The 21682-nt window shown below is 33.7% G+C and overlaps 4 pseudogenes; 2 read left to right on the forward strand and 2 right to left on the reverse strand.

Moving 5' to 3' along the window:
- The first annotated feature begins 202 nt into the window (after window positions 1–202).
- On the forward strand, window positions 203–2913 carry LOC107029837 (annotated as a pseudogene).
- Window positions 2914–6042: 3129 nt separating this feature from the next.
- Window positions 6043–10297, forward strand: LOC107030729 (annotated as a pseudogene).
- A 495-nt stretch (window positions 10298–10792) lies between these two features.
- LOC107030732 lies at window positions 10793–13011 on the reverse strand (annotated as a pseudogene).
- A 1227-nt stretch (window positions 13012–14238) lies between these two features.
- On the reverse strand, window positions 14239–15226 carry LOC107030754 (annotated as a pseudogene).
- Between the last annotated feature and the right edge of the window lie 6456 nt (window positions 15227–21682).

The following is a 21682-nucleotide window of genomic DNA, read 5'->3' on the forward strand; positions in this document are numbered from 1 at the left end:
TACAATTAATACTATGCAAATATACAAATAATGTGTATTCTTTGACACCACTCTAAAGCTTGTTCTACAACAACATTTGGTCTAACCAAAGATATCTTACAATCAAGCTATTCACTTTTCTCTTCAACATTATCCTTTATTTATTTAAATTTCACCAAATCAACCAAACATCCTATCAAACAATATATATACATATGAAGTCTCCATGCTCTAGTACAAAAACAACAACAACAAGATTAAATTTCTATAGAAAAAGATTTCATTTTTTTTTGGGTGCAAAATGGGTGCTATTGGAATATTATTGCTTGTCTCTATAATTGCATTATGTCTCCTCCATAATGTTTCAGCTGAAATCAGGCATTACAAATTTGAAGTAAGCATATTACTAATTATTAGTTTTATTTTTATATAATGCGATTTAATTTATACACAATGACATTATTAGAAAAGTTACACTATCTGTATATTTTAACATGTTGTATACGTAGCTAGAAAGTTACACCAATGTCCTCATTTTCTAGGTTACGATTCTCATTAATAATGTAAAAATACAATTTCTTGTCATTCTTCTGATTTAATTATTTCGTATTTTGGATTTAATCAGATCAAATTGCAAAATGTGACAAGACTATGCCATACCAAAAATATGGTTACAGTAAATGGAAAATTCCCAGGACCTCCTATAGTTGCAAGGGAAGGTGATCGTCTTGAAATCGAAGTGATCAATAATGTCCAAAACAACATCTCTATCCACTGGTATATATACATTTTTTTAAAAAATATTAATTTTCACACGATTCAACGAGTAATCGATATATTTTTCTTACAATAGGCATGGAATTCGACAAATTCGTAGTGGATGAGCAGATGGACCAGCATATGTAACACAATGTCCAATTCAAATTGGCCAAAAATATGTGTATAATTTCACTATAATTGGTCAAAGAGGAACTTTTTGGTGGCATGCACATATTTCATGGTTGAGATCAACTCTCTATGGTCCTATTATTATTTTACCTAAGAAAAATAATCCTTATCCATTTACCAAACCTTATAAAGAAGTTCCCATCATCTTTGGTAATTATAATTAATTTAAGTCATTATATTATAATTATTATTAATTATTTTAATTGTCTAATGTTATCAAATTAATACTTAATGTCATATAGGGGAATGGTTCAATGGTGACACTGAGGCTGTAATTTCTCAAGCATTACAAACAGGTGGAGGTCCTAATGTTTCTGATGCTTATACTATCAATGGACTTCCTGGCCCTTTGTATAATTGCTCGACAAAAGGTAATATTCTTTCGGTCTGTTCTAAAATGAATGACATAAAATAGAGTACACGTGTACATGATGACTCAATTTACTATAGATTGTTTGACTTTTCAATGGTAATTATACATGTATTTTTTATACAGATACTTTTAAATTGAAGGTGAAGCCTGGAAAAACTTACCTTCTTCGATTGATCAATGCTGCACTTAACGATGAGCTATTCTTCAGTATCGCGAATCATACTCTCCAAGTTATCGATGCTGATGGTGTTTATGTTAAACCCTTTGAAACAAATACAATTATTATTACACCAGGACAAACACATAATGTTCTTCTAAAAACTAAGCCTCATTTTCCTAATGCCAAATTTTACATGTTAGCTAGACCATATGTAACAGGTCCTGGCACATTTGACAACTCTACTGTTGCTGGAATTTTAGAATATGAATCAAAATCGAAATCAAAATCAAAACCACATTTGAAAAATCTACCAATTTTTAAACCATCATTACCATCTCTCAACGACACGATTTTTGTGACCAATTTTACAAGTAAATTGAGGAGTCTAGCGACTCCTCAGTTTCCTGCTAATGTACCTCTACACGTCGATAGACATTTATTTTTCACAATAGGTCTTGGAACAAGTCCTTGTGATCAAAATAAAACATGTCAAGGACCTAATGGTACAAAATTCTCAGCTTCAATCAACAATGTGTCATTTATATTACCTACTACAAATTCACTTCTCCAATCTCATTTTTTTGGACAGTCTAAAGGTGTATATAAATCTGATTTTCCTTATAGTCCTTTAAATTGGTTTAATTACACTGGAAACCCTCCAAATAACACTCTTGTTAATAATGACACAAAACTTATGGTTTTACCATTTAACACTAGTGTGGAGCTAGTAATGCAAGATACAAGTATTCTTGGTCTTGAAAGTCATCCTCTTCATCTTCATGGATTCAACTTCTTTGTTGTTGGACAAGGATTTGGAAATTATGACCCTAACAAGGATCCATCAAATTTCAACCTTGTTGATCCTATTGAGAGGAACACTGTTGGTGTCCCTTCTGGTGGTTGGGTTGCTATTCGATTTCTAGCCGATAATCCAGGTAATCTAAGAATTATCAAGTCATTTTAATCAGTTCTGAATAGAATGACATCTTTCTATATATTTAGCAACAATATAACTATATATTTATAATGACATACATATCTATGACTTAACTTCTGTACTGACCAATCAAACATTATCACATAAATAAGAACAGAGAAAGTGTATAGAATATATATGCTAATAATATATGATGTTGTTTGTTAATAGGAGTATGGTTTATGCATTGTCACTTGGAAGTTCACACAAGTTGGGGATTGAAAATGGCATGGTTGGTTCAAGATGGAAAACTTCCAAATCAAAAGTTGCCTCCTCCACCAATGGACCTCCCCAAGTGTTGAGAATTTAATTTCATGCAAATTTTTGTACCTCTTTTTTTTTTTCCCCTTGACTTTTAATGTTTTTTCATTTTATTTTTATTTGATTACATGAGAGAGAGTGGAGAATATTTGAAATTCAAATACTGAGAAATAATTTGGAATCAATAATGAGAACTATTGTTACCTTCTTTTTGAATCATTTAAAAAAAAATTCATACAAAGTAATTGACATTTATTTCCTTTACAGCACATGAAAATAGATTATAAACTTAAGATGGTAGAATTTATTTGAAATTTTGAACCATTGATTTTCCCTTTACTCTTTCTTCTTATCTCCTCATTGTCCAATACTCCTTTTTCTACATATATTATTGTATACTACTAATATATACAGTTGAAATATGCATAACATACTCTGAGATATGTTAAACTATATACAGTTGAAATATGCATGACATAACATACATAAAATTTACAAGACATATACATGTCATCATACAAACAACATATATACAAACTTGTATGTCATGTGTTATAAACTAAGTGCTACAACCTTTACTATGATTAATTAGTTTGCCAATTAGATTGAATGTCGATATAGGTTTTAGCGACATTTATAAATAATAGGAAAAATTTAACTGTCACTAAGTGTGATAAACTAAGTGCTAAAACCTTTACTAAGATTAATTAAGATTCAATGTCGATATAAATTTTAGCGACATTTATAAATAATACGAAAAATTTAATTGTCACTAACAATAGACTCTAAAGAAATATATTTAGTGACAATTAAACTATTGACGTTAATTAATTGCCAATAAAAATCATTTTTAATATATTGATATTACCAAGTGTAACACAATTACCATTTTGTAGCAAATTCGCCAGTTAAAATCCATCCATTTTAAACTACACAAGGGATTTAAACCACATTAGGTAAGCCCAGTGCGACATGCTCGACTCAGAAGACCTTCAAAGGAGATCGATGTCGAGTCACTCGTATAGATGATTACCCTCCAAATCAATCGAGCCATCCCAAAAGACCACCTCATTGTTAGTTGACTAAAATAGCAAAAGAACTTACAATTTACCTCCCCCTTCTTGCTACTGAATTGTAGCTACATACCTTTGATTTTGGATCGTGACATATCGTTAGTTGAAGAATTTGGAATATAATTTTCTCGTTGAGTAATTAATTTCAAAAAACTTTGAGTTAAAATAATATCAATACAGGAAAGTTATTGCAACAATGTTATAATTCTAATCAAATCAATTTTGCATATAATTAAAAACAAAGTAATAGTTATTAATAACATACCAATCAACATCAATGTTGTTATAAGGTACACAACAATTGTAAAAAAAAATTAACAACCGACAGCAACTAACAGTATATGATGTTAAAGTCCCCTATGTTGATTAATGGTTGGAGAATGAGTGCAACTTATTAGCAACTTATAATTTGCCAATTTTCTGGTTCACAAAACAATTTATTTTCTTCATTTTATGTTGACATGAGTATGTATAGTAAGCCTAAAATTTCGATTAAAGAGTGTCAAAATATAAAGAAGTAAAACTGCGTAGAAATCAAGAAGTGTTAATATGTGATATATATGCATAAAAAAAATAATTTTATCTAGCTACACAATGTAATTTTTTAATAAAGAAATGTCGATTGACGTCCCTTATGTATATATATGTGGTTCCGCCCCTGAGTATGTGTTACCAATTTACACTTTAGAATAATATTGCAAAATGTTGTTAAATTATGGGGTAATAGTATTGAGATAATTTTTTTGGGATATAGTTATATATAGCAACAATATTTTTGCAAAATCGCATGCAATATCTTATTTAATAAATTGTCTTTCTTTTCCCTCTCTACTCTAAGTTAGTAGCGAAGCCAAAATTTCTAATGAATAGATTAGAAAATGATAGAAGACGTTACATCTAAGATTTTTATTCAATAGTTCACTTATGTTAATTAGAAAGATTAATTTTTTTTAATATGTATAAAATAAATTATTTTACCCTATATAATGCGATATAACTTTTCTATGAATAATGTGGTTCACTCGAATCCTTTTTAAGTGCACGTGACTCCACTGGACGAGTGTATGCCCTTAAGTTACAGATTCATCTAAACTCAATAATATTGTCTTAGATTCTACAAAAAAATTTAATAAATAAATATAAGTAATTGATGTTGAACCCATATATTTAATGAATTGTGGTTAAAAAAAAAGAGAGTTCCAGCATGATCATATAAATTCAATTCCAACAAGACTTGCTCGAGTGATTAGGTCGACTGAGGGTTCGAGTTACACTAGAATGATAAATGAAAATATCATTATCCTTTTGATTATTTATTTTTTCAAATTCTGATTCCGTTTCTATTCCTTTTCCTTTTCTTCTTTTTTGTGCTTCTAAAGATATATCTACTATATGTAAAATTGTACATTGACATCTACTATATTCTTCATCTTTCTTTATAAAAACCTAATACATATTTCTTTCGCAATGAAATGAGTATTCAAGTAATCGTATCTAATTATTAGGAAATGCGAAAACATATTTCTTCTTAACAAAAGGAGGGGTGAACCATCCTACAAAGTATCTCAAAAAACATAATTTTGAATTGATATAAACACTCCGTACGAATAAATATTTATTTATGAATAACTATCACAAAAAAGTGAGGATACAAAGCACAATAAAAAAGGAATTAAGCATAAATACATGCATATAGTGATTTGGAGATTTCATTTAAAAAAAAAACTTTGTGGACTATGAATAAAATAATATAACAAAATAATTATCAGACTTTAACATCACTCAAAAGTATGGTTGAGCCAACACCCTATAGCTGGTCAATAATCCCTATTTTAACCACCTAATTGACCAAACACTCAAAATATATATAAATCTTCCATTTTATTCATTAATAACCATCCAAAAACAACTAAGATTCCAATTAATTTTCCACCAATATCTCTCAACAAAAAAACAAATCAACAACAACAACAAAAAAAAAAACAATTCAACACACATGGAGTTCTCTTTTCTAAAGACTTATAATCTCTTTTTATTGGTTATATTTTTCTTGGTTTTAGTTGATACACTAGCACTTGCAAAACATGAAGGGATTACAAGGCATTACAAGTTTAATGTATATATTGTCATTTTTAATTATTTCATAGTGCATTATCAATTTTGTTTCATTTTAATAGTTTAATGTATATATTGTCATTTTTAATTATTTCATAGTGCATTGGCAATTTTGTTTCATTTTAATTATTCTTTTTTTTCCATTTGATTAATGCAGATTCAAATGCAAAATGTGACCAGATTGTGTCAAACAAAGAACATTGTAACAGTGAATGGGAAGTTTCCAGGGCCTAGAATTATTGCAAGAGAAGGAGATAGACTTGTTATTAAGGTTGTTAACAATGTTCAACACAATGTCACCATTCATTGGTATGTATGTTATAACAATTACTTTTACAATTTGGAAGCTAATTCTTTTCTTAATAATATTTACATTTCTACAAAATGAGTTTTCTAAAGCAATTATTAAAAGGATGGTACACACTAACAATGAGTTCGATATCTCTTATAGTCACTCAACTAATTAATAATTATTATTTCAGAGGGAGGTCACTTCTTCTACAGTTTTCTTGCACAAAAGAAAATTGTGACTTTTATGATAATAACTATCAGTTAAGTGACACTATATCAATAATATAATTATCGCTATATTATATTTAGCGGTAATAATATAATATAAATATTTATAACCAACACAAATATATATAACATTACAACAAAACAATTTTTAAAACCAATAAATTTACTTATTAACAAAAAGTATTAAAGTCTTTATCAACATTAAGTAATTGTCATTGGATCCTATGCCACTATAGGCTTTACGGACATTTATAACGGGTGTTAATCGCCGTCAAAAATACAAAGTTAACGGTAATTAAGCTATTGTCGTTAAAAAACATTTTAATATAGTGTGAATGCCGCTAAAGACTTTAATTCTAAATGTAATGACATTAACTCAATTGCCAATAAATATTTTTGCAATAATAAATATTGCCACTAATTTTTTTTATTTCTTACCACTAAATTTTAGTCTCTTTTGCTATAATCCGACAAATATGAGAAATCAACTCCACTAACAATGCAAAGAATGTTTACTTATCTCATTGCAAGGTTTTGATTATTTTCAAGGTTACTAATCTCACTTTTTATAAACAAATACCTCTACCTATGTACTTATCATTTAGGTTATATGAAATATAAAATTCCTTTACATTATCGATGTGTAGAAGTTAAACTCAAAACCAAATAGTATGTATAGCTTGCTTACAACTCTAATGTGCCTAGTCTAAAATTAAATTTCTATCGCACTGTCAGTTCATAAAAGTTGAACTCATTTATTAAATAGTATAATTAGCTAAATATTTGTGTCTTACATGCATGTCTCTAGGCATGGAGTGAGACAACTAAGAAGTGGATGGGCAGATGGACCAGCTTATATTACACAATGCCCAATTCAGAGAGGGCAAAGTTATGTGTATAATTTCACTATTACTGGTCAAAGAGGAACTATATTTTGGCATGCACACATTTCATGGCTAAGAGTAACACTCTATGGACCTATTGTTATTCTTCCAAAGAAAGGTGTTGCTTATCCTTTTCCACAACCCTTCAAGGAAGTCCCAATTCTATTTGGTATATAATATATATTCAACATATTTTTTTAAAAGTTATGTTACGGTTGATTTCTCATATGATTATTCGATTAATAGTTATTATTTTTTTAATGATGAAATTGACTTTTTGTCAGTTAAGTAACCATCTGAGAAATCGACTCCTAATTGCATACTTTTAGTCAATTATTATATATAATAATGTATTTGAATTTTAGGTGAATGGTGGAAGGCAGATACAGAGAAAATAATTAATCAAGCCCTTCAAACAGGAGGACCTCCAAATATTTCTGATGCTTATACCATCAATGGTCTACCTGGACTTTTCTACCTGGACTTCTCTACAATTGTTCTGCTAAAGGTAAATATTTCAAAAATAATTTGAAGTTTTATATATAGATAATGTAATTTTAAATTGCTATAGTAAATTTACTTGTCATTTTTATCAAGTTATTGCTTATCATTTTTGCCTTCTAAACTTCTTTATATCGAGAGATGAGTTCTTGTGCTATATATCAATCGACGAGATAAGGCACAAGTACAAGTACCCCCTAGACTATGACCGAAATTCGAGCGACAGACCTTAACTAAACTAAAGTCCTATTACCCCCGAATCTATTTTTTTTTTGTAATTCTGTGCACTAATATCCAAACATCTCTCACGCGCCTCGAGTCACGGAGTGTACCACGTAAGCCAAAAGGTGTACAAAATTACAAAAAAAATGAATTGAGAGTAAGACTTTGACCGTAGGGATCAATTGATAGACATTTTTCTTGAGGAAGAGAATCTAGGATGAACGCTTTTTTCATTCGCTATGCGCTGACTGGATGCGTACTCGCGTGATCAATCGATGGACGGGGGAATTGCGTGAATGATGAGACCGGCCTAACCTAAAGTCAAGGCTCTTCCCTCTCTTGTTAGGACCTTAGTTAAGTTAAAGTGTGTCTATGAGATTTCGGTCATAGTCTAGAGAGTATTTGTGCCTTATTTCACAATCAACAATATCATTGAAGGGAGGGGCATATCATAGAGATAGACTTACTTATAATTACCTTATAAATGATCTGATTGTACAAATATAGTTAAGATTGTCCAAACTCTTGCAAAATTCAACCAAACAAGACTTTTTTGTCACATTTTTTCATGTAAACATAGAAACTTAATTACTTTCATATGTGTTGCAGATACATTCAAATTGAAGGTGAAACCAGGGAAAACATATCTACTAAGAGTAGTTAATGCTGCACTAAATGATGAACTTTTTTTCAGTATAGCAAATCATAGCCTTACTGTTGTAGAAGTTGATGCTGTTTATGTGAAACCATTCAACGCAAACATAATTCTTATAACACCAGGACAAACCACAAACATCCTCTTGAAAACCAAACATTTTCATCCTAATGCCACCTTCCTCATGTCAGCTCGGCCTTACACGACTGGTCCTGCTTCATTTGACAATTCCACCACCACTGGAAAATTAGAATATCATCAACACTCTAACAATACTAAAAAGAATAACAAATTTCCTCTGTTGAAACCAAAACTCCCTATATTCAATGACACAACTTTTGCTACAAGTTTTGTCAAGAAAATCAGAAGCTTAGCTAACGCGAAGTTTCCAGCTAATGTACCTAAAAAAGTTGATAAACATTTTTTCTTTACTGTTGGATTAGGATTGAATCCATGCCCTAAAAATCAAACATGTCAAGGACCAAATAACACTAAATTGGCAGCTTCTGTTAACAACGTATCGTTTGTTCAGCCAAATGTAGCTTTGCTTCAATCACACTATTTTAACCAATCTAAAGGAGTTTACACAACAGATTTTCCAGTCAATCCGCCGTTTAAATTCAATTACACAGGAAATCCACCAAACAATAGTTTTGTTACCTCAGGCACAAAAGTTGTGATGCTGCCTTTTAATACTAGTGTGGAATTAGTTATGCAAGATACAAGTATTATAAGCGCCGAAAGTCATCCACTTCACCTTCATGGTTTCAATTTCTTTGTGGTTGGACAAGGATTTGGAAATTATAATTCTAGCAAAGATCCTGCTAATTTCAACCTTGTTGATCCTGCTGAAAGGAACACTGTTGGTGTTCCGTCTGGAGGTTGGGTTGCCATTCGCTTCCTTGCAGACAATCCAGGTATTACATTAGATTTTAAGTTTTATACATTGATACTATCAAGCACTTAATTTTACGCGATTATTAGTACTATACGAGACTTCATATGGAGTTACATGTAAAAATAAAGAGCACAGTACAGAAACAAACACTCAAACTTTGAGCATGCATATCTAGACACCTCAATTCGTCTCCAATGTGTTAGTTAAATACTCCAACATCTACAAAATCATCACTGAGACACCTCTAAAGTTTATCTGCTACTTTAGTGTCAAGTGTCTACAAGACACAGCGGGGACGAGTTGGAGGGTCTAGTTGAGGTATCTAGATGTGCACTCTCAAAGTTACGTGGTATTACTTACTTACCAATTGAGGCCAAGTTTGAGTGTTTGTTACGTATTATGCCAAAAATAATTTCATTGTCAGCGTACAGAACATAAACTCATTGATTAAGTTAATGTTTTGAATTGAAATATCTATTTTTTTTGTTGATAACTTGTTGACATAATATTATTGAATTTTTTAGGAGTATGGTTCATGCATTGTCATCTTGAAGTACACACAAGTTGGGGCTTGAAAATGGTTTGGATTGTAAATGATGGAAAAAGTCCTAAGCAAAAGTTACTTCCTCCACCAGCTGATCTTCCTAAATGTTGATATTTCATATTATACTCTCTTAACAACATCTTTTATCTTTTATTTTGTTAACCTTTTTTTCCCCATTTTATTGATAGAGTAACCTTCATTCTTTCAAATTTTGTTGATGATACTAGGCTTGTAATAGAAGTGTAAAGTTACATTACATGAAAACTGATGAAATAACAAAGATGGTTTGCGAAACTTGATATTTATATCTACGATTCCTCATTCAAGATCGTGGTCTACCTGATTACTACAGAGGAAAGGCTCAGTCCAGGACGTACGCGATTAGTATCCAAGAAAAATAGTTCTTGTTTTTCAGGTCGACTAAAAAGGAAAATAGGTCCTTCTTTTTGAAATGAAGGGAGTTTTATGATATACCATACTAGAAGATGTGTATTGAAGTCTGTCCTCTGCATTTAAATTCTCTTACCTATAATTGTGGTCCATTTAATTGATAATAACATCAAATTATGCCAGTGAAGAAAATGATATCCCCAAAAGTCATTGTTGGGCTCAATGAGGAAGTTTGAATAAGGAACAGAAAGAAGAAAATATATCCCATCTTATTCTACATCATTAAAATTTTTTAGAAAGGGAAAAGAACATAACAGCAAGATCAAAAACTAAGATTCTGTTTGTACATTAGTACTTTATTTGTATAGTAACAAATATAACATGATTAATTGAAACGATATAGACAGTAAGAATTCACATAGCTAATACGAACTTGCTTGGAATTGAAGTATAGTTGTTGTTGTTGTTGTTGTTGTTGGGATTGAGATCACATTTTATCGATTAGTAAATGGAAGAGAGTTTGAATCAGTTGAGGGATATGAAAGTACTTTATCTGGAGAAAATGATGAAGACATAGACAAGTGGTGATCAAAACCTGGAAATGAGAAATCATGGGCAGAACTTTGTAACAATGACAACTCTGGCAATGGCGGAGTCACGATATTTTCCAAGTACATTAAAACTTGCCTCATACTTGGCCTTGTTGTTGGTTTTGTCTGAGAGCAAACAAGTCCGAGTTTAAGTACCAATTCAACTTCCTCTTTGACATATTCATTCCCCAAATTTTGATCAATGGATCGAAGAATATCACCTCTACTCCAACAAGAAAATACGTAATCAACCAACACGATGTCCTCATCCGATACTCGTGGATCTATTGGCCTTCTCCCACAAGCCACTTCAAGCAAAAATGCACCAAAAGCATATACATCACTAATGGTTGTGGCTTTGCCTGTTCTTGTTTGCTCAGGGGCAAGGTAACCTACAGTCCCAACTATATGTGTAGTGAGAGGATCGCTCCCGTGGTCATACAATCTTGCTAGTCCAAAATCTCCTAACTTCGCGTTCAATTCACTGTCCAACAACACATTACTAGCCTTCACATCTCTGTGTATTACTACTTGTTCCCATTCTTCATGTAGATAGACTAGTGCTGATGCTACGCCTTTGATGACTCGAAATCTTTGGTTCCAACTGAGGGCACATATTGGTTTGTCATATAGGAACTTATCTAGACTTCCATTAGGCATGTATTCGTAAACCAAAAGCAACTCCCCTTTACGCCTGCAATAGCCCAAAAGTGGCACTAAATTCCTGTGGCGTAGACGACCAATACTAACAATTTCTGCTACAAATTCCCTCAATCCTTGTTTTGAGTCATGAGACACCTTCTTTACTGCTACCTCAATTGAAGAAGTTGGTAATACTCCTCTGTAAACTCGGCCAAAACCACCACAACCTAACAACTCTTTGTTGGCAAATCCCTTTGTCGCGATATAAAGATCTTTGTACTTAAACCTATGAGGACCATATTCAAGCTCCCAATCTTCAAGCAATTCCGAAAACTTCCTCTTCCTTCCGACATAGTAAATCAACACAGAAAAGGCTATTACTACAACAACTGCCGATATCATTGGCAAAGCAATCAACAAAAGTTTAGATTGTTTCTTCGGTCCAACTCGAGGAAGCTTAGGGAGCCTAGCAATATCAAGACCTTGAGCTATTCCATTCATTTCAAAGCTCCATCCTAGAACATATTGTGTCGAAACAACCGAACCAGTCGATCCAGAGAAACCGATATACATGGTTTCATTCAAGATTGGTGAAAGATCATACAACAATGACAAAAGAGGTGCATTTGGTTTTGCCACATTCATTGGAGCCAGAGTGACATTTATTTGCTTAGTCACTCCATCATACTCCACCCAACTCTGCACTGGCTGACCACTAGCAAGAGTCATGTTATCGAATTTAACACCATGATAATAACCTGCTGTCTTCGATTCAACGGATTTCAATCCATTGATATCAATTCCAACATGGTTACCATCAATATCATTGAATTCTCTGTTCTGTAAAGTATCAAACTCGACCGCGAAAACATGGTTAGTGACTCTCCCAGTAGTGTTATCATTGAAAAGGCCTAAAAATGGGCTTGGAAGTGCATCTACTAGACCACCAACAGGTGCAATTACAAAAGCCATACCATGTCCAGGCAAAACAGAAGGCACAATAGCAAAGACAAAAGTGGTAGAAAAAGAGAAATTTGAACCATTTGTTAAGTTCTTGAAATTAATTGGTGTAGGATAAAAAGCATGCCCTTTTTTTGTAGCCTAGAAGTATTTGTTAACTCTAATAAGCCATTTGATGTTAATTGTGCTATGCCATCAAGACTCAAATTTGCTCTATTAAACCCATTGTAAACGAATCCAAAGTCCTCAGAATTTGTAATAACAAAAAGAGAAGGCACAATCAAGAACACAATCTTGAAAAACATGACTAATTATTTTTTTTTTCCAGGAATTTATAAGAAGATGTGATGATTGGAATAATTATGAATACTTTTTAAGCCAATTCATAGTCTTTTTTTTTCTTTACTATGGTCCTAAACTTTAATTTCTTTGTTGTGATAATTAAGTGACAAAATTAAAGTAGTCAAATTTTGTGGGCATGTATTTTTCTCCATTTTCACACTAAATATATGGCAAGGGAACTTTTTTTTTAGTCAGTTGTGTGGAAAGAATATGTGACTATTTTCATACAAATTAAGATTTTACTCTGGTGGTGGTAATAATAAGTCAAGTCAATGACCACTTAGCAAAGAATATATGAATAGAGTTTATTTTTTGGCATAATACATATATTAGACCTTAAATTTGCTTTCAAATTTTAACTTTGATATCTAACTTCATAGTGCACAAACAAATAGACACTTTAACTATTCAACTTTTAAATAAATAAAAACGTGATTTTTGTAGCCAAAGAGCGTGAAATGCACACGCCCCACGTGTGTTACTAAGCCACTCAATTACTGACAACTAATTAAATATATTACACGTTGATTTAGAACTAAAAACAAATTAAATTAATTCCAATTAAAGACATTTTCATTTCACCCAATAGTCTCAAAGGTCCAAACCCAAGCTAGGATAAACAACCAAAATCTAGTGAATCAAAGGGAATAATCATTCAAGATTTCTGCTGAAGCTAATGTTCATCTATTCATCTTCCTCGATTTAGTCCAGGTATGTCTCAATTTTGCCCTTTTGAAAATTTATCTTTGATACAAGGTAGAATCTTTTTAGTTAGTCCAAATTTCTGCAACTAATAGCTAAAACATTTTTTAAAGGCATAATACATAAATGTGCCCTTTAACATGACTTCAAATAACATTTATGCTCTTCAACTTTGGATGTGCACAAATAGACACCTAAACTTGTATAAAGTTGAACAAATAGACACACATGTCCTACATGTCCTCCTACATGTCATTTTTGTCCTATGTGGTGTCCTATGTGTATTGTGCCATGTAGGACTCATGTGTTTATTTATTTAAAAGTTGGATAGTTAAAGTGCTTGTTTGTGCATTATGAAAGTTGAAGGTCAAAATTAAAATTTGAAGCCAAGTTTAGAATCCAATATATGTATTATGCCTTTTTTAAAATTAGCATAATTCATAAAAATTTTCTTTAACTTGGTCTAAACCAATATTTATATCTTCGAATATTGGATGGGCACAAGTAGCTAACTTATTGAAGGATTTCCTATTGCTGGCTTTGCTATTACAGATTTTAGGCGTCCATTGATGTCAATACCAACATATAGTTGTCAAATTCACAATTTTATAGTTTGTCAAACTCCGCACTCCACAACAACAACATGCCTGGTGTGGCATTGCCGCGATGACTAGGATTTAGCTTGGAAGTGCTGTTGGAAGTCTTTAGGTGGTAATTGTAATTGTAATTTGGATATGTAAGTTTCACAAGAAAATTACTAGGCAATCCGTGTCGTTGAGTTTGCTAAACTTCCAAGCAAGGTAACTTCTAAATCAAATGGTAGCTCTGCTGGAAACAATGGAAGTAACATATGAGCAAGTTCTTGTGCATGCAGATTATTAGCTGACTATATGTACGCTACTAAGTTGCAGCCAAATTTGATGAGAAAATTAAGCATGATTATAGCTTACAAGCTTAAGTTACTACATATTTAATTTAAAAATCATCGGCCACAGAGAGAAAGGAGTCTGTTACAGATGGAGAGCGAAAATGTGGACTAACTACTGAAGATGAATTCAATGGTTAAACCAGCTGATGAAATACTGAGTGATGATAACTCTGGTAAGGCCACAACACCATCCAAGAACAACAAGATTTGTCGCATGGTTGGCCTAAATGAAGGCTCTGAATGAGAGCAGAACAAGCCTAGCTTTAAGACCAACTCCACTTTCCCTCGAACAAAATCAATCCCTATGTTTGGATCAACTGCCTCAAGAATATTACCCCTATTCCAGCACGAGACCACCCAATCGACTAAAATCAGATCATCATCGTCTTGTCTTGGCTCTATTGGCCTCCTACCACAGGCAACTTCAAGCAGAAAAGCCCCAAAGGAAAATACATCACTACTAGGCATTGCCCTGCCAGTTATAGTATGCTCTGGTGCAAGGCAAGTACTGTGGGGTTTCAGCCCCATATTAATTGTCAAAGTCTAAATTTGGTACAACAACATACCAACTATATCTATCAAGATAACTACTTAAGTTGCAAAGTTTGAAACTTATACCAACTATATCTATCAAGATAACTACTTAAGTTGCAGAGTTTGAAACTTAAGTATTTTCATGATGTCATTGGTGACATCATTAGTTGTATATTTCTTCTATAAATAGAGTATTCTTGCTCATTTGTAGAATACACCAAGTTAGAGAGAAAATCCATTTTGAGAGCAAAGTGAGGTATTCCATAGACTATACAAGATAAATAGTCTGTGAAAAAAATAGAGTGTGAGCGATATTTTAGTAAGGTGGAAACCAAAAGAGTGTTGTTCCTTTAGAGTGTGTAGTAGTCACTTTGAGTATTGTACTCGTGACTATGCATTGTAAAATTCCTTACTATAGTGATATCAGTTGCTCCTCCTGGCCCGTGGTTTTTTCCCTTATTTAGAAGGGTTTTCACGTAAAATTCTTGGTGTCATTATTCTCCCATTTTATTTCCTTTACTTTTACAATATATATTTTTGTGTTTATCCGCATTTTTCCTAACAATCTGGTATCAGAGCCAAGGTTTTATCTGAGTATGCTCTGTGGTTGCAGCACAGTCTGAACTTCCACATCAGAAAAGATTTACTTTGATTTGCGATAATAATATTTTTTGGGGAAAAACGATGGAAGCCAACACAAGTAGAATGATTACTTTGAATGGTGTTTATTATGTCATTTGGAAGGGAAAAATGGAAGATCTGCTTCATGTTAAGAATTTTTATGAACCAGTATTTACCATTGTAAAGTCCGATAATAAAACAGATAAAGAGTGGAATCTGTTGCACAGACAGGTTTGTGGATTCATTAGGCAATGGGTCGACGATAATGTGTTGAACCGTATTTCTGGGGAAACACATGCTCAAACCCTATGGGAGAATCTTGAAAATTTGTATGCTCGAAAGTCTGGCAACAACAAAATGTTCTTAATAAAGCAGATGTTGAGTTTAAAGTATCATGATGGTTCTCTGATTACAGACCATCTGAATAATTTTCAGGGGATCATGAATCAGTTATCTTCTATGGGCATCAAATTTGATGAAGAAATTCAAGGCTTGCTTTTACTTGGTTCCCTACCAGACTCTTGGGAAATATTTAGAACTTCATTGTTAAATTCTGCTCCGGATGGTGTGATCTTTATGGATTGTGCCAAGAGTAGTGTCTTGTGAGAAGAAAAACTCAAGGTTCTTCTTTATCGGATGTCCTGATAACTGGCCCCAAGGGGAGAAACAAAACTCGTGGTTCTTAGTATAGAGAACAAAATAGGAGCAAATCTAGAGGCAGACTTAAGGATATTGAGTGCTATCATTGTGGCATGAAAGGGCACACAAAGAAGTTCTGCAGAAAGTTGAAGAGGGAAAACAAAAACAAAGAGGAAACTAAAGAAGATGGCAATGAAAATTGCCTAGCCACCGTTACCACCGAAGATCTTGTTACTGTCCTTGATGCGGATATGATGAATATTGCTTATGATGAGTCAAGCTGGGTTGTGGACACTGGTGTCGCATCTCATATGACATCAAGGAAGGATTTTTTCTCTTCCTATACTCCTGGTAATTTTGGAACTTTGAAGGGTAATGAGACTATTTCTTGGGTGGTTGGTATTGGTACAATTTGTTTGAAAACTAGTGTTGGAACTAAACTAGTTTTGAACAATGTGAAACATGTTCCTAATGTTCGTCTACACCTGATTTCTATTGGTGTTTTAGATGATGAAGGATATGTTAGTACCAACGGTGATGGAAAATGGAAGCTCATTAAGGTTTCCTTGGTTGTGGCTCGTGGTAACAAACATCGTGGTCTATACTAGACTACGACCTCTGCTTGTGTTGATATGGTTAATGCGGTTGAGAGTGATAGCTCTTTAACGTCATGGCACAAGAGACTTAGCCACATCAGCGAGAAAGGACTTAATGTTCTAGCCAAGAAGAAGTTTTTGTCAAATTGCAAAAGTGCTAAATTAGAAAAGTGAGCACTGTTTGGCTGGTAAACAAAATAAAGTTTTCTTTAAGTTCTACCCTCCTTCGAGAAAGACAGAGTTGCTTGAGTTGGTGCACTCTGATTTATGTGGTCCAATAAGACAAAAACATTGGGTGGTGCACTCTAATTTGTCACCTTCATTGATGATTGCTCAAGAAAACTTTGGGTCTATGTCTTGAAGACCAAAGACCAAGTGTTAGGTGTCTTTAAGCAGTTTCAAGCTTCAGTTGAAAGAGAAACTGGAAAGTAACTGAAGTTTATTCGTACTGATAATAGTGGTGAATATTGTGGACCATTTGACGAATGCTGCAAGCATCAAGGTATTAGATGTTTGATTTCTGAAGCAAAGTTGTCGAACTCATTTTGGGGTGAGCCTTTATTGACCGCTGCACATGTTATTAATCTATCTCCTGTTGTTGCTTTGCAAAGTGATGTACCAAATAGTGTTTGGTATGGAAAAGATGTTTCCTATGACCATTTGAGAGTATTTGGTTGCAAAGCTTTTGTACATGTGCCGATAGATGAGAGGTCAAAGTTAGATGCCAAGACAAGGCAATGCATCTTCATTGGATATGGCCTTGATGAATTTGTTACAGGCTATATGATCCAATTGAAAAGAAACTTGTGAGAAGCTGTGATATTATTTTCATGGAGAATCAAACAATTGAAGATATTGACAAAGCAGAGAAGGTAGAATCTTCAAGTTTTGATGGTATAGTTCATCATGATGACGTTCCTCACACAAGTGTGCATGATATTGTTGGGCTTGAAAATCATGGTGACGCCCAAAATCATGTATCGAATCAACATGTTGATGTTGATAATAACAATGATATTGTTATTGATGATCCTGTTGCTCATGAAGTTGTGGACGAATTAAATATTCCGCTTCGGAGGTCCACAAGACAACAGTTTCCTTCCTCCCATATTCACCCAATGAGTATGTGTTACTCACTGACGTGGGAGAACTTGAATGTTATGAGGAGGCCATGGAAGATGATCACAAGGATCAATGGATTGAAGCCATGCAAAATGAGATGAAGTCTCTACATGAGAACTACACTTATGAGTTGGTAAAATTGCCTAAGGGCATGAGAGCTTTGAAGAACAACTGTGCGTTCAAAGTTAAAGTTGAAGAACACAACTTGAAGCCCAGGTACAAAGCTAGATTGGTTGTTAAGGGATTTGGTCAAAGAAAGGGTATTGACTTTGACGAAATATTTTCTCTAGTTGTGAATGTCCTCGATTCGCACAGTTCTATTTGGCTGCTAGTCTTAATTTAGAGATTGAGCAGATGGATGTTAAGACATCTTTCCATCACGATGATCTAGAAGAAGAGACTTATATGGAACAACCTGAGGGCTTCAAAGTAGACGGTAAAGAAAATTTTGTGTGCAAACTCAGAAAGAGTCTATATGGCCTAAATCAAGCTCTTAGATAGTGGTAGAAGAAGTTTGAATCTGTTATGGAGGAGCAAGGCTATAAGAAGATTTCTTCAGATCATTGTGTATTTGTACAAAATTTTTCTGACAATGATTTTATCATCCTTTTGCTGTATGTGGATGATATGTTGATTGTGGGCAAGAATACTTCCAAGATTGACGAGCTGAAGAAAGAGTTGTGTAAGACTTATTCTATGAAAGACTTGCGCCATGCCAAGCAATTTTGGGCATGAGAATTACTCGTCTCAGAGATAAAAGGAAGATTTATTTGTCCCAGAAGAAGTACATTGAATGTGTACTAGAGCGCTTCAATATGAAGAATGCTAAGCCTGTTAGTACACCTCTTGTTGGTCATATGAAGTTGAGCAAGAAGATGTGTCCTACAGCTAGGGAGGAAAAAGAGAACATGGCCAAAGTTCCATATTCCTCCATCGTCGGAAGTCTAATATATGCGATGGTATGGACTAGACCTGATATTGCTCAAGCAGTTGGTGTTTTGGTATTATTAGCAGATTTCTCGACAATCCAGGAAAGGAGCATTGGGAAACTGTGAAGTGGATACTCAGGTATCTTAGAGGAAGCTCAAATGAATGCTTGTGTTTTGGAGCATCAAATCCAATCTTGAAAGGCTATACAGATGCTAATATGGCAGGTGACCTTGATAACAGAAAATCCACCACTGGATATCTGTTTACTTTTCCAGGGGGAGCTATATCATGGCAGTCGAAGTTGCAGAAGTGTGTTGCACTATCTACAACTGAAGCTGAGTATATTGCGGCTACTAAAGCTGGCAAGGAGATGATATGGCTAAAGCGATTTCTTCAAGAGCTTGGTTTGAATTAGATGGAGTATATTGTCTATTGTGACAGCCAGAGTGCAATAGACTTGAGCAAGAACTCCATGTACCATGCAAGAACAAAACACATTGACGTCAGATATCATTGGATTCGTGAGAAAGTGGAGAATGAATCATTTCACGTCAAAAAGATTCACACAAGTGAAAATCCTGCAGATATGTTGACCAAGATGATACCGAAAGACAAGTTCGAGTTATGCAAAGAACTTGTGGGTATGAGCTCTCTCTAAAGAAGTTGAAGATACCTTCTTCCAGTAAATGGGACTGGAGGGGGAGATTTGTTGAATCCATCCCATTTTTGGTCAACTTTAGCTATTCAATTGGTACAAGCAATTGTTAAAAAGGAATAGTAATTGGAGTTGAAAAGAAAAGATTTGGTAGTTGGCAAATTGGTAAGATTTGCAACCATTTTTGACTTTGCTATATTTGCTTATGTCACTAATGACATAGGTAAATATTTGATATAATTGAATTAATTTGAGATCGTTGTAGAAATGGATCAACCCCTACTTCTAGAGTACAATTAAAGCAATACTCCCTCTATCCCCATAATACACTTTTCCTTTTTTCGAGATTCAAAACTCTGAATGATATTTTATAATAGATTTTTTCATCATATTAACATTAAAAAAATTACAATTTATAGTTTTTGTTTTTTATAATTTTGAATATCTAAATTTTAACATTCAAACGTTTGTTTCATCTAATCAAATTTAGCTTCAAAGATTAGTCGCGAAAGGTTCCACCCTAAATTAGAATGGTGGGTGTATTTATATATTTGACTTCGTAAATAGATTGGACCTTGATAAGTACATTAAAATGGTCGTAATTCCTTCTTTTTAATTATTAAATAAAATGGTCGTTAGTGCACTATTGAAAGGGTGGTTCTTGGGTCGTAATCAAGTTGAATTCCATAATGAAATTTCTTTTGATTTCCCATTTGGTATCGACTATTTTGAATTTGTGGATCATATTCAAAGTTTGAACTCAAGAGTTGTATTTATAGGTGTAATTCCAAAATGACATAACATTCTTATATTTTATAAAAATCAGTTTATTTTAAGGCCAAATCGATCGGTTGCCACTAACGTTGGCACTGATTTTCAGTTAGACACCTTAATCGAGCTTTGTTCATTTTCGACATCTCATGTCATGTCTCGCTGTGTCAATTTGACACTTTTTGCTGAGATGACATAGTATGTGTGATACACTCACTGGACGTGCGTGAGAGCCTCATTTTATCAAGTTTTACTTTTTTCTTCTTCTTCTTCCCCAATTTTTGGCTACAGGATTTGTGAATGAATGCTGGGCTGGGCCACCTCGAATGACATGAGCCGCATGCGGGGAGACCCGCACGTACGGTTTTTAGGGGAATCTGGTCGAAAAATCGATCGGCGCCCACCCGACTAGAGGGACTGAGAAATTAATTGAGTACAAAACTTATCTTCAAGCTTTACCTTATTCTGATCATTCAGAGGGCGATCGCGGCGTCACTGAATGAAGTCCTCCGTTTCTTTCGGAGGTGCTGACCCGCAGCGAGGCAGAGATGACTAAGTGCCATATGGAATATGGTGACGACAACAGCATGTCGTAGAAGGAGATAACAGGTGGAGCCAACGACCCACTAAGACTAACCTATCTACAACTACATCCCCGAGCGGCAGTCAAACGTTCCAAGCTTAAACTTTTTCCATGGTGAAATAATTTGACGATGCCACAAACAAAAATGGCAAGAAATTATATTTTCAATTATTAAATTCTACATTCGCAACAAATAATTTTAGCGTTCTAATCCATTTGTATGTATCTCACATCATTATCACGAAAAAAAGTCTAGATTGAGACTCCATATTTATATACTAAAACAACAATTTTTTATTTGCAATGATCCAGAAATTTAGCCGAAAAGAAAAAAATCCCCGAAAAAGGTCAAACAAATGCATTATCACATTCACCAAATCAAACATTTGAATATCAATCTACCATAAAAAAAATCGTTCTTATCTCACAACATTCACAAAGTAACAAAACAAACAAAAAAAACTTCTTCTTTTGACACATTTAGGTGGGGGAGGGTCGAGGGTGGTGATGGGTGAAGAAGACAATCTTGGTGAGAGAGAGGGGTTGGGATTTGAGGTGTGGGGTGGGGG

Source organism: Solanum pennellii, chromosome 9, assembly GCF_001406875.1.
Source record: "Solanum pennellii chromosome 9, SPENNV200".
Taxonomy (NCBI): domain Eukaryota; kingdom Viridiplantae; phylum Streptophyta; class Magnoliopsida; order Solanales; family Solanaceae; genus Solanum; species Solanum pennellii.